This window comes from Chelonia mydas, chromosome 6, assembly GCF_015237465.2.
Source record: "Chelonia mydas isolate rCheMyd1 chromosome 6, rCheMyd1.pri.v2, whole genome shotgun sequence".
NCBI lineage: Eukaryota > Metazoa > Chordata > Testudines > Cheloniidae > Chelonia > Chelonia mydas.
Window position 1 is genome coordinate 128,725,085 of NC_051246.2, and position 14,578 is coordinate 128,739,662.

General features: G+C 42.4%; 1 long non-coding RNA gene across 1 annotated transcript in view; it reads right to left on the reverse strand.

Annotated features, from left to right (window-relative positions):
- Nucleotides 1-516: 516 nt before the first annotated feature.
- LOC122466269 overlaps nucleotides 517-14,578 on the reverse strand; it is a 42,509-nt gene continuing 28,447 nt past the window's right edge. Inside the window, exons 2-3 of the long non-coding RNA XR_006291660.1 lie at nucleotides 2,371-2,539; nucleotides 517-627 (exon numbers count right to left, since the gene is read on the reverse strand). This is a non-coding gene — a long non-coding RNA (uncharacterized LOC122466269). The remainder of the gene's footprint in view (nucleotides 628-2,370; nucleotides 2,540-14,578) is intronic.

Consider the following 14,578-nt stretch of genomic DNA (forward strand, 5'->3'; position numbering starts at 1 on the left):
ACGGCAGTGTTACAGAGCGTATGAATGCTCAACAACTACCGCATGTGACCTAGCCGCCAGTAGGGAGGGACAGAACACTGCCCTAGGAACAATCCAACACCAGGCCCACAGCACAAGTTACAGCAGCTGGCCTTGCTTCTGCAGCTGTTTATGACCCCTGGGGCCATCGTGGCATCCAGGGATCGCTGGAGCATTACAAGAGACCCAACCACCCTTTCGCCCCCACAAGCCATGCCTGGTACACTGACCACAGAGCCTGGGACATGCCACTCAAGGATTCCCCTGTGCTCAGGTGATCCTCCCGTGGCTGGCTACCCAGTGTGACATCATCTACGTCTACCAAACTGGTGCAAAGAGACCACAGTTAAACCTGTTGTGGATCACAGACCATTTGATGCACATGATTCTTGGAGCATTCAATAGTCACAATTCAGAATATGAGCAGCTTGGTTTGGACACGTCATACGTTGTTGTTTCTGTCCTCTGATTGGATGAGCACAACTCTTAGACTCAGGTTCCCTCTGTAAATACTTGCAGTTGAGAAGGCAGAATTTGCAGCAATCCTTGCTTCATGTTCCTTATTAGAATGAACCTTCCTGACAGTAAATTTGTTTGCTGGATTAACAGCTGAAAGCAAACAGACAAAAGGGGCAAGGACAGTCAAAGCAATTTTAAAAAACTGAACGGATTGTCACAAATAATATTTGCAATATTCACTCAGCTCTAGTCTTAGGGCTTCAAAAATTGCAAAGGTTTAAGAAGGGAATGATCTACAGACAAAGAAGGAGCAGCATAATTTGCAATGCACCTGACACTTAGAGCTGATGTATTAGCTGGAGTGTCTTCTGCTCCGAAATTGTGCCAGCTACATGGATTTGCGGTCGAGTGGAAAAGGCTAGATGAAATAGAACAGCCTACAATTTACAATCACTTGTGCTGCTAGTGAAAGTAAAATTACTGAGCCCCTTCCCCCTTTTTAAACAGGAGAAATTATTTAAGAGTAAATTTTGAAAGCAAGCATTATATCTTTAAAAGTGCACAGGGAAATAAATTGTGCTTCGTGGAGATGCATAAAGATCATATAAATGAATTATCCCACATTACTTTATTTTTAAAGTTCAGAGGGAACTCCATTACCGCACTGAAAATGTTTCTACAGTTCACTGAGACCAGTTTATAGAAAGTAGAGAGTTAAGCATTCTTTTTTAAAAAGTTCTTTTTATTTTGAAGGGCACAGGGGCTAAACCAGATTCAGTGTCACAATGCTCGTCGCGATTTCTTGGTAGAAAAGAGGCTGAGCACAAACTGATAATCCAAACACCCTGGAACTTTTGTGGAGCTGGGGCCCAAATTTTTTGAAAGGAGGGCATGGCCCTCTCTCTTACAGTTTGTATATTCTGTTTCCTGCCACAATGCCTAGGGCATCTCTCATGAAAGGCACAGAGACTTACACCGTGGTAACTCCACAGGCCTTATTCGGATTTCTGTTGCATTAGTGGAAGTCCATTAAATGGGAGTGGAGTAACTCCTGATTTAAACCAGTGCATGCGACCGGAAAATCTGATCCGTATTGTTAAATAAGATTATTTCCTCCAACATTCACACCATAACCAAAGGCTGATTGTGTCGCACGTGAACCACACTTGGGTCTCTATTCCAAAGCGCATGGGAAAAGCTCCCACTGACTGTGATGAACTTTGGATCAGGCCCTTGGAAGGGACCTGGATCGCACCGAGCGTGAAAAGGGAACTCAGTCATTTCCACAGAGGACACCTCCAGCTCCTCCATGGATGATTCTCTATGAGTCTGGTGACCTCTGCAAAGGGAATGGATCAGGGGGATACACAATATCCCATCAAGATCATGGCATATAGTCTCCAGTTTAACTAAACACTTGAGCACAAGTGTATATGCTTTGCTGAATCAGGGCTCAAATCAACCTAGTCCCAGACCACATACATCTCAGCCCCCTTGTCGTGGGGATGTGTTCAGTGAAGTGTTCAGTCATGTCTTCTATCTAACTCCTGTTACAACTCAACTCGTTCCTGTTTCCCTCCGTGAAACAATGAGGGAATTTTCAAAGGAAAATGTGAAAGGTCAAATTCAGTTTATGGATTTGCACCTAAGGCTGAACTCTGCCCAAATTCTCTAGCGAGGTGTAGTTTTCTTTATTTGTGAAAGTGAATATATAGATGTTGGATCTGAGCTCCTAGGGATTTTGTAAATGATAGGAGGTGGTGTATTGAATGAGCAGTTTATAATGGACTACAGTGCACTGGGAGACAGAGTACAGTAGGCTTATAAAAAAGCTTACTGGTAAAAGGAAACCATATTTGCTGATAGATCATATAAAGGAAACAACCCTATTACCTGGATGCCAGTTTTGGAGAGACAGTCTTGCTCAACGTTGGAGTTTTGTAGCTATGATACATCCCTGTCTTTCTGCTTCATTGCCAGGAATGGAATTCTCCTGTTCCTGCCCAGAGACTTTGCAGAGAACACAGGTTGGGACTTCATAGACTCCAAATGCAGGAGGAGTCTTCAAAAGAAAAGTTAGAGACATAAACTTAATTCCATGGAAAATTAACTAAGGACTTATTTTGATTGTATGTTCTTTCAGACAGGGATTGTCTACTACAGTGGGTGCTGGAAGGCTTTTTATAGTGGGGGTGCTGAAAGCCAGCAAAACTATCCCCAAGCTTTTTACCTCGTCCCCCCACCACCACCCAGAGCTGAGGTCAGGAGCAGGGCCGTGTCTCCAGCAGTGGAGACAAGGACAGGGACAAGGGGTCCGAGGCTGGGGCCAAGGCTGGAGGCAGGTGTAGAGCCCCGAGTGTGGAACTGGCAGACGGAGCCCCACATGCAGGGCTAAGTGTGGGGCCCCCCTGCCAGGACCCCCAGGCATGCAGCCAGTAGCCAGGATGCGGGACCCCGCGTGCGTGGCCAGGAGCGGGGCTTGCAGCTGGATCCCACATGTGCAGCCGGCAGCTGGGACCCCGCATAAAACCTGGGGTTGCAGCAGCACCCCCCGCCCCCGCATCCCTACTTCCCACGCCTATGGTCTACTACTCCAGGTTTGGACTGTGCCTAGCACAACAGGATCCCAGTCTTGGTTGGTCCATGTGCCTACCATAATGAACACAATTAATGAATAATAATAATAATAGCAATAGTTTGGAAATGTGATTCTCCAGCAGCACTCATGGCAGTGTTAGAGTTAAGCCGGAGCTTCCATTTTCATTCAAATCCAAGTTTTCAGAATTTAGTGTCTTGGACCATTCCAATCATTAAAATGATTGGTTTTGTGACTGTTCATAACACTGCCAACAATTTTGATATTAAAAATTGACTGTATTTATGAGTGGACCTGTCTCCTGTGGCTCTTTTGGCCTGTCAGAGATTGAAATAAATATGTAAAAGACTATAATATTGGCAGTAAGTAGGCTTGGAAGAATTAGATTTTTGTCGGTAAATGTCCATTTTGCCGTCAGACATCAACAAAAAATATCGCCATTGATAATAATCAAACTGTACAGATAGGCAAAGTAAGAAATATGCTGCTTGAAAACTTCTTCGAGATTGATTTAAGGATATTTAGTTTGTATATTTTGACATGTAATGTTGATCATTTGTATTTTGGGACCTGAGGAAGAGCTTTTCGTAGCTCAGAGCTTGAACCTTCTAGCAACAGTAGCTGATACAATAAAAGATATTACCTCACCTACCTTGTCTCTCTCAATTTGTCTTTTAAGGGTTCTGAAGTTTTAACTTTTTGAATCTCAACATCTGCTGTCATTACATGCATTCCATGCTTATTGTCTGATCCTTCTGTTGCCTGACACCCTCATAATTTCCCACTAAAATTTCAAATTGATAAAAATTGAAAACAATGTTTGAAAATAAACATCTCCATTACCCATTGAAATGATTAAAAAACACTCAGAAAAAGAATTCTTCCACACTACCCATAAGAATTCATGTAAATTGCATTTGTGTATTACCTAATCAGACTACATTGATATATGCTACTGGATATTTGAATATGGAAAATAAGATGAACAGAATATAATAACAGTATTACTGTAAATATTTAAAAAACAATATAATTAAATATATAGTTTTGTAAAGTTAGTTCCCTAATTTGGCATCATAAGATTATAATACTCAAGAGTATGAGAATAGTAAAAATGAATGGATTTCTAAATTTGTTATCTGCCCCCTGTGGTTAGATATTTGGCTGTGTGTGTGTTCTCCCTGTGTGCTGCCCCAGTTCTGTGCAGACAGCTGGCATAGCAGACCTCAAGCGAACTGCCCAATGACCACAAGACCCGTTAAGGTATGAAGACACCCAGCCGAGTTTATTGTCGACGGAGCACAGTAATAGCACCCGGCAGACTCTACGAGGATGCTAAGACATGTATGCCCGTAACAATGGATGCAGCTCAGTCAGTGGTGGGACTTTCCACTGCCCCCTAGGCTGGCCAAAGATACTCCCTATGAAATACATCTTTATACCCTGATGTAAACAAGTTACTTATGGTCATCCTGGACTTATTTTTTAGGAAGGGCAGTGTGTTTCTGTTATCCTTGGGGAATGTTTCTGTACCATCCTTGATATCGGGATGTGTTTGTGTGAATACGCTGTGACTAGCACTTAGGAATGTGCATTTCTTCAATATTAGCCTGGTTCCTGCCAGATTCTGTGAGCAGGTTCTGCCTCATACCAGGCCTTTAATACTAGGGCTTATGTCTCAGGCCCTCTTCCTATTACACTCGCCACCACCATCACCATGAAATTCACCAACATTTGCTTTGCATCTAACCAAATGCTGGTTTGCATGTACAATTTACCAAATGCTGAGCCAGAAAGAAGAAGAAGTCACACAAATAAAATGTAGTAAATACAGACGTTCACACTAGTAAATAGAGCAGATTATCGACTTTCTCTAGAAGTTCTTAAAAGGCTTGTGAGGATAAAAGTGTATTTGCCTTTACATGTTTGTTTGACAGCGCAGAGCAAAGTTCTTCCCAACTTGCCCAATGTCTGATGAGTCAGGGAGATGCCACTCCTGCATTAGGAATTTGAGGACCTCCTTGAGCCTATTCAGTGGAATCTGCAATGTCACTTACATGGACATCATTAATATAATGCACCATAGCTGGGCAGGGAGGGAATTAAGGATTTGCTTTGGAACGGGGGTAGCACTGAAAGTTTAATGAAGCTGCCAGAGGACAGAGATTTCTCCTAATATGTCTCTTAGCAGTGACTGAAGAAGAAAGAAACAATGTGGAATTTCTACAGGCCAGTAGGTACAAAGGTTTCTCTCTGCTGTGTACAGCCCAAAGGCCCAGCGGCTCAAAGATACTTAGGCTTCGACTTCAACTTCTTTCAATAGGCATCTAAATACATTTGAGGATCTGACAATTTTTAAGGGGTCTGTATTCCTGAACAGAAAAATACATATTTCATGAGAAACCAAACTGGAACAGCTATAGGTTAGAGACTTGAGGTGACTGGTACTATCACACACACACACACACACACACAGATGTGTTGGTGATAACCCTTATCTATCATGCACTTTAAACTGCCTCACCTGCACTCTGCCACCAACTCATCTCTGCTCAGACTATCTCTAAGATTCCTCTGAGCAGCTCCTATGAGCCACCATTTAAAAAAAAATATAATCCACCACAAAAATATTTCCTTTTGTCACCTGTAGTAGGCTAGACCTCTGTAGTGCCCCCTACGGGAAAGAGTGGGGACTGGTCCTGACTGTCTCTTTCCTGACTGGGACCACATCACCCATCAAATGTGGAATTCTTAACCTCCACCAAATTATTATACTGCCTGAGGTCCAGACAGGCAATATTCAGTCTCATGCCAGAGACAAGTTTAAGGTCTGATATTTTCTGACCTATCAGGGCCGGAAGAGGATACATTACATTTCTGAAACAGGGAGTGGCCCCTTAAAATTGTTAGTATGATTTTCCTCTCTCTCCAAGTCCTGTATAGTTGGACAAATGGTAAATAAAGTAGCCTGCTTTTATATGTAGAGGAATATAAAAAACAGTACTACCTAATGTAAAACATTCCCAAAACATTTTTTCTTTGAAATATATGGCATATTGAGAATACAGAATGGTTTTTACTGGCTTTCCCATGGGAATGACCATTTACTTGTCAATAATATGCTCATCCCATAACTAATGCTGATAAAACCTTTAGACCACACTTAACTACCATGTTTGTTCTCCAATACATGCATTGCTCTTTCCCTGTATGAGATCTTTGTCCTCTTGACTATGCAAACCCTGAAATTAGACTAGTACATACTGGCTCTTGTGCTCACCAAGGCCTTGAATCTGCTCCCATTCAAGCCATTGGAAAAACTCCCCTTCATCTAACAGTGCAGGATCCGCCCCCAAAGTCAGTATTGCCTGCAGTACTTGCCATAGCAGGAAGAAACAATCCAACGCAATAGCACAGAAATGAGGCATAGCATTGTAGTCCAACGATTTGATTAAAAACAAAGCACAACAAATTTGAGACGAATCTCCTTTTCTCTCACCATTAGTCATTGGGAAAGTTTATTTTAAGACAGGAAATCAGATGAAAGGTTACAGTAGGAGGGAAATTACATACAGAAGTTTAATTAGGAGCTTCCTTTCATGCTAAATGGTACCCATGACGACACTGGTGGGCCTAATTGGTGCTGTTCTCCACCCCATTTCCTCTCCCTCTGGATGTCCTAAAATAGATCAGTGCTGAGCCGACATGAGCAATAAATCATCTCTTCATTGGATCGATTCTAGGTGGGTGATAGGACTCTGATTCTGATAGGACTCTGGGTGAAATGAGGGGCAAGATGGACAGAAGGAGAGAGAACTTCGTATAGAGAGAGAGCTAATGCCTGGGAGGGATGCTCTAACTGTTTCATCGGTGCAAGTTTGAGATGGGCGTGTTACTAGCTTGTTCTCACATTGATGCCAGTAAGAGCTTGCGACCACAGCGACATTGTGTATCCTCGGTATGCCAGCTATGTTGCAGGGACTGCCCCTCCACTTCTAACATGGGGCTACCAGAATTCACTGGCACTTGGTTCAGGCCCTTCCTTACCCTGCATCCCACACAATGGGACCTGGAGGGGAAGGAAAATGACTTCAGTGGGGATCTGCAAGAGTTCACCCACAGAGCTCCAGTAGCAGGAATGGGCCCCAAAGTGGTTATTTGTGTGTAATAGGGTCACATGATGAGTAAGCCACTCTCGCTTTTGTTTAGGTACCTAGGCAGCTGGCTGCACCTGACCTATACTTGATTACTTCACTTACTCTGCAGAAACCATACTCCAGAGCTTCTAGATGTTACTTGTCCTAAAGATCCCCTCTGGAACATCAGCTGTACTTAACTCTGCCCTAGAGTGCACTGATTATTTGCATGTATTTTTGCCTTATTTACAGGGGAAACTATGGGTCAAGAATTTATTCCTCTAACCTTGAAGTAAACTTTTGAGGGAGGAATTCCTGATGTGAAAAATGAAAAGAGTCTGCGTCCTTCCCCAGACCTGAAGGAGAGCCCTGTACAGTGCAAAATCTTTACCTTCCACCAACCAAAGTTGGTCCAATAAAAGTTATTACTTCACCCACCTTGTCTCTCAAATAAAAATAAATATAACTAATTTTATGACAGTCTGCATATACCCCGAACTGGTGAAGACAAATAGATCTTCTCCAAGCTTCTTTTGGAGATTGTTCATGTGATCAGGCAGGGGGCTGTGAAATGAAGTTTTCATCTGTCACTTTTTGCAGTCTGTTTACAGGATGAAAATAGATTCCCTTTGCTGGTTAAGTACCAAAAAAGTCAAGGTATATGAAAGCAGAGGGTAAATTTAGCTTCCACATTTAGATAAGAGACTTGCAATGGAGCATTCTGTAAGCATGCTAATTCAAGTCCTCAGTCCAATGTCTTGGAGATTCACAAATGCATTGCAGAAATGGAGACCACATTCATTTCTGATCAGCGATATATTTTAAATTATTGTTTTCTTTTAACTGCTCTTTCTTTATGAACCCTGTAGACCATCCATCTTCTTGATACAAATTCATCCTGCTCCGCTGGCCATCATAAATGTGCTCTTGTAGATGAGTTTACAGGATGAAAAAAAACACAGGGTACCGAATAGTGTCGATAATACCATATTGATTCCAAGGGGAAATTGACATTAGTGCAATGCGGCATATGGGAAACAATTTAAAGATCATGTGCATAACTTTTAATTTTGACAAGCCCAATTTTCTCCCCCTTCCCCATACACATATGCCCACATGGCATTTGGACAGATGCAGTAGGATTAGGTTCATGAGAAATATAAGTTAGAAATGACTTTTGTTAAATGTTTACCAAATAAGTGGCATTTCCATGTAAAGGATCTGGATCCAGATTTACCAAAGTGGCAGTTTTGTGAATATTGAAAAACACTTGGGGGGGTAACTCAGGGTCATTTGGGGTTCTTGATGGCCAAGGGTGAGCCAGGAAATCAGCAGTCCTGGCAGGAGACACACATATTATCTGGGCTTTCTCCATTGTATCTGGGCTGTTCTCAGCAGACATGCCCTGTTGTTAGGGCTGGGAATGATTTTCGAAGTCTTATTTATGTAGATACCGTGGCAGTAGCTTAGAGTATATCAACTTTATGTGCAAACATTAGATAAGAACTGATTATCACCCGGAATGATGATTTGACTCAGTCTAAACAGCAGCAGTTGGAGTGCAATAAACAGAGGCAATTGGGGGTTAGCAAACTACTGCCCAGTTTCAGCTGATGTGCTAGCAATTCTTTATTTCTCTGGTTTTAGGGAGGTGAAGTTCGAGAGCAGTGAAGAAAAAAACCGCAACCCTGTGTTTCTCAATAAGCCTTGGGACAAAAACATCTTCTTGCATGAATATTGGATGTAGCCCAAATCAGCCCCCAATGTTCTCCAGTTATACATTATGCAGGAATCTCAGACCTTGCACATGCTTCTGGATTGAAGGGCAGAGTTACAGAATGTCTCTGAGACACTTCCCTCTCCTCTTAGGTTAATGGACTATTTCAGGCCCATTTGGAGGTGACCGTTTGCAACCTTGGTGTTTTGCTCAGCTGATATTCACGTTAGCATGCAACCTCCTGCCCACTCAAACTTTTGTCCATGGTCTAAGCAAATCTGGGCTGCATTCTATTTTTTCAGGTGCCTCAGACAGAGCTTAAAGGTACTGTGTTAAGACTCTGTGTGAATTACTAGCCAGGCTCGAACTAATTGTTCCATGGAGTAGTACACTTAAAGTTGAAAATGGTAACTCTTTTACAACAAACCTCTAATATCCTTCGGGGACTCATAAACCTTCACTTTACTGGCTGCTTTTCTTTCAGCTCCTATTTTCTGGCCCTTAGTAGAACATTTTCCAGATTTATTTATTTTTATGTCTTCATCATTTTCCTACAATGTCCATTGCAAGGGGCTTTGCATTAAGCTACTGCTGGAAAAGCAAAGAAATAACAACTCCAGAAGCATGCAGTCCATGTGTGAGAACTGTGGTAAGAACCCTTCCTTCGGCTTTTTACCACTAGAATTTCATTTTGCTTAAACCTACCGGTGATGGACTTGCTCTTCTAAACCCCCAAAGGTCTTATTAAAAGAGGAACAAGGCAGTAATAACAAAGCAACCTAGTTGCGAACAACAGAATCCTTATTACACCTAGTCAATGCTGACACATACGAGAAGTGTACTATAAATGTGTTCTTTTCTCCCTGAAGGAAGTCGTTAAAGACCTCATGTGAAACCACAGATCTCCTAATAACCCTAATAATTCAAATGGAGGAGGGAACATTTATCTCTCTCGCAGACATCTCAGAGACTAGTTTAGCCTTTTAGCAAATATCAGAAAATGATGTTCATATTTAACTATTTTATTTTCTCCTATTTACCGAGGTCCAGTAAAACCCTGCGGTTAACATAGATTAACTCTCTGGGGAATGACGGCCAGCATTTTAAACTTGGCTACTCCATTTAGGAAACTTGTAAAATAATTAATATAGGAACAAAGGTAAATATTATGGATAAAATTTACAAACGTGTCTCAGGCCCAGAGGCACAGAGATATTCAGCAAAAAGAAAAGGAGGACTTGTGGCACCTTAGAGACTAACCAATTTATTTGAGCATAAGCTTTCGTGAGCTACAGCTCACTTCATCGGATGCATTCAGTACTCCTTTTCTTTTTACAAATACAGACTAACACAGCTGCTACTCTGAAACCAGAGATATTTAGGTGCCTAAGTCCCAATTTTAGGCACCTTTGCAATCCAAATACCCTCTCACCTGTCGCTAAATGTGAAGGTACCTAAACTCACTTGGCACCTACATTTTCACTGTCAAAGTTCCCTTGGTGCCTAAGTTGCTGCCTCTGGGCATGTGCACAGCTGCATCCCTCCGGCCGGCTGGATGCCTATCCCTCGCCTAAGCCCAAGAGTGATTCCAAACCAGGGAAGAAGGGTGGAGGAGCAATTATCTCACTTCTAGGGCCCAATCTGGTAGGTATGCTCAGAAGCTGCCTATTGGATTAGGCCACATCGATCTGGAGAAGCAGTTGCCGCCACTCACCTCATAACTTCTAGCTCAGTGGTTAGTGGGCTCTCCTGGGATGTGAGAGATCCAAGTTCAATCCCCGCTCTGCTAGAACGGGAGAAAGGATTTGAAGGGGGCTCATCCACCCCTCAGGAGAGCGCTTTAACCGTTGAGCTATGGGATAGTCTGATGGGGGAGCTCCTCAGTCTCTCCTGTTGAAACTATTCCACGGTGGATAAATAATGAAAGAGTCACTGGGCCAAAGAGGGAGAGAGAAAATGTGAGACTGACTCTGTCTTCTGGTGGTTTGGGCACCACCTGGGCTTTCATTATTTATCCACCAAAGAGCAGGAGAGCCCGAGGGAATCATATGGCCGAATACCCCATAGCTCAGTGGTTAGAGCATCCTTGCAAAAGGTGGGAGAACCCTCTTCAAATCCTCTCCCCTCTCAGGCAGAAGGGGGACTTCAGTGTGGGTCTCCCACACCCCAGGTGAGCGTTCTGACCGCTGGGCTAAAAGTTATAAGCCAGGCAGCACCACCACCTCCTCCTGCTGATGCTTTGTGTGGAGTTAGGCACCCGCTCGGCTAAATCTCACAAGAAATGACGTATCCACCTGAGTTCTGGAGACAGGGTCCCTGGCTGTGGATCACTAGCAGAGATGGGCACTCCCTTTCAGCTGGATTTAGGGACCTAACTCTCTGAGGGGATGGAGTTTAGGACACACCCCTCTTATTGGTATATCCCCTCGGCTAGTATATCTAGCTCCCTGCTGAGCTTGCTTGTGTGGACTCTTAGATGCCTGTTTCTCCCTGTTTGTTATATAAAGGAGCCCAGGCCTCTAATTAGGCTTTTGTGGATGGGAGTGTTGGTCTAGTGATTAAGTGCCTAAAAGTTAGGGATCACAATACGCATGTCCCTTTGTGGATCGGATCCTAAGTGACCTGCGAGTGGGTGTAATAATCGGGCCTACAAATGTACTCTAATTGTAAATTCAGCTGTAAGAAGTAAATGAAAGTTCACAAAATGTTGCAATAACCTACAGGGAAGAGTGCAAAAGGGAGACAGAAAGACTAATTAATCCAAACAAAAAGATCTATGACTATAGCTCCAGGACTGTGTTAAAATCATGCCTGGTAAACAAGAGAAGTGTGGGACTGGAAATCAATGGATCCAAATCGGTGTGTGTTGGAAATTAGGCCTAATTGATGGACACAATAATGAGGGGATGGGCTAGTCCACCCTTCACTCCCTTTTAGGGTCCTTAAAAAAGACTTTGAGGGGAGAACCAGGCTGTCTGACATCAACTGCGGACTAAAAGATGGAAGAACAGGAAAGAAGCAAGATTTACCATCATGGCTTCCATCCTTATTGTCTCCTGGGACCTGCAATTCACTCGTGCACTACCGGGCCTTTGTCACCCTGACTGAGCGAGGCCCTGACCAGACCAGGCCAAAGAAAGGAACCCAAATGACATTGTCACCTCCACCGGTGTCATCTAAATCCTAGCCACCACTTGGGATGTTAGACTTGGTTCCTGCTGTCAGTCCTTCCCCCATGTATCCTTTTCCTTCCCCACAGTATTTCTTTTCTATTTTTCTTCTTATGCCCTCTGTCTAACGAAAGTTTGGCTTAGCTGGCCAATACTGTATATTTTGCAACAGTGCTGTGTGCCTGTGACCAGAGAGGCAGCTAAATGCACTGACCTAAACAATCTGATGCTGGTACAAGTGTGCCTGCTTTTGAAGGGACTGATAAGACCGTGTGCCAGGCCTGTGTTTTTCCAGCAGCGAGAATGCAAGTAAGAGTCAGCATCAGACAGAATCTGCATTTTTCTATTTTGGTTGCTCTTTCATCTCTCCCCTTTTCTGTGTGTGTGTATGAGTCTTTTAGGAACCAGAATCATATTTTAACAGCATCAACAACATTTTCCCACCTAACAATTATTTTTGTCGATAGTAAAAAGACTCCCCCCCCACCCCCCACAAGGATTGATTCATGAACATTTTTGGGAAATAACACAGAGGCAAGAAAACTCAAAGCAAAAGGTCAGCGCATAAAAGCTCCAGCATTTTCCCCCCAAGGCTGAATTTTTTTTGCAGTATCTTGAAGGATATTGAATATTTTATTCTTAAATAAAATATTCCATCTTTTATTCCAGGCCTCTAGTGTTCCTGGAGCTGACTGGGGGAAAGAAAAGGGTGAATAATCCCCTAATTTTTTTCTCGGAAAATTTTCAATGTTTTAAATTTGAAAGAAACAAGCCAACAAACAGAATCACCAGTGCTACGGTTGATCCAAAAAAGGGAGAGGATAGTAGCAACAGGTATAGTTAAAAAATGGCCTTTTCTTCAAAATTTGAACTTTCAACATTTGCAATGTGGTTGACATTTTGAAATTTGAAAAATTCTGTGTGCTGAAAGTGAACTGTTCAGATTGCACTCAAAGGCTAAAGCTTTTGGGAGTTAGTCTGTCAGAGGCTGCGTTTCTCAGTGAATTTCATCTTTTTCAACGATGCCGTTTTTTTTAAATAACCCTTTTTTCCCTGTCCACCTGTTCTGGGTAATATGGTCTCCCGATTCATTTTAAAACAGCCACGTGACAGCAAAATCACTACAGTTAAAAGACTGACCCAAAAATGAAAATCACCGGCAGGACTTAGAGATAATTTGTAGAAGATCAAAACTTTAGAACTGCTGTAAATCTTTTCCTGGATTATTTTAAGAGATTTATATAGCTATCCTGATTTAATGTTCACAGTTAAAAGGATAGTTCAAATGTGAATACGTTTATAATTAGATTTATTTTCTTAGCTGCAGCTACACTGACACACTTAAAAGCAGTCTACATTTTAAGAAACTGACACCATATGACATCTGGGAACTTTAAAGCAGCATGACATCTTCTGAAATGTGCAGAAGTTGGAAATTCTTGGAGGAAAGTACCTGTTAGGCTTCAATTCAAAGACCGAAAGCAACAACATATTCTGCTGCTAGCATCTGTGACATTATAATAAACATTGGAAATGAAATGAAATGACTGTGTGCTTTACCTCATCGGAAAATGATTTTTCTGGCACTTACATGTCAATTCATAGGACAACACTACTGAAAGTAAGCATTACACTTTCCCCACATGGTTCCTACTCGGCTGGAATGAAATAAGCTGGCCCAGATGATGAAATCAAATGTTTTGTTTACTCACATGTAATAGGTAAAGCACATTGCACAACAGTGGAGTTTAAAGACTGCTGTCATACAATACAAAGCAAGCCATCTTGCAAATTCTAACTCATCACACAATCAGAGTAATAGCCGTGTTAGTCTGTATTCGCAAAAAGAAAAGGAGTACTTGCGGCACCTTAGAGACTAACCAATTTATCTGAGCATAAGCTTTCGTGAGCTACAGCTCACTTCATCGGATGCATACTGTGGAAGGAGAGTGATCACTTTAGATAAGCTATTACCAACAGGAGAGTGGGTTTGTGTGCTGGGGGGGGAGAAAACCTGGATTTGTGCTGGAAATGGCCCAACTTGATTATCATACACATTGTAAGGAGAGTGATCACTTTAGATAAGCTATTACCAGCAGGAGAGTGGGGTGGGGGGAGAGAAAACCTTTTGTAGTGGTAAACACCCATTTTTTCATGCTTTGTGTGTATAAAAAGATCTTCTATACTTTCCACAGTATGCATCTGATGAAGTGAGCTGTAGCTCACGAAAGCTCATGCTCAAATAAATTGGTTAGTCTCTAAGGTGCCACAAGTACTCCTTTTCTTTCATCACACAATGAAATCTGTTTGAGGCAAATAGTACTGTCTGTAGTACATAGAGTTTCCAAGTTTTAGGGTAAATTCTTCCCAATTTGCATCCCATGAATGATTTCTTGCGCTGTTTCTCCAATGCTGGACTCACTGAGCAATTAGAACATGAAAACATTGCCAGCCAGTTTTCCACCAGGCAGAATTTCTGTGC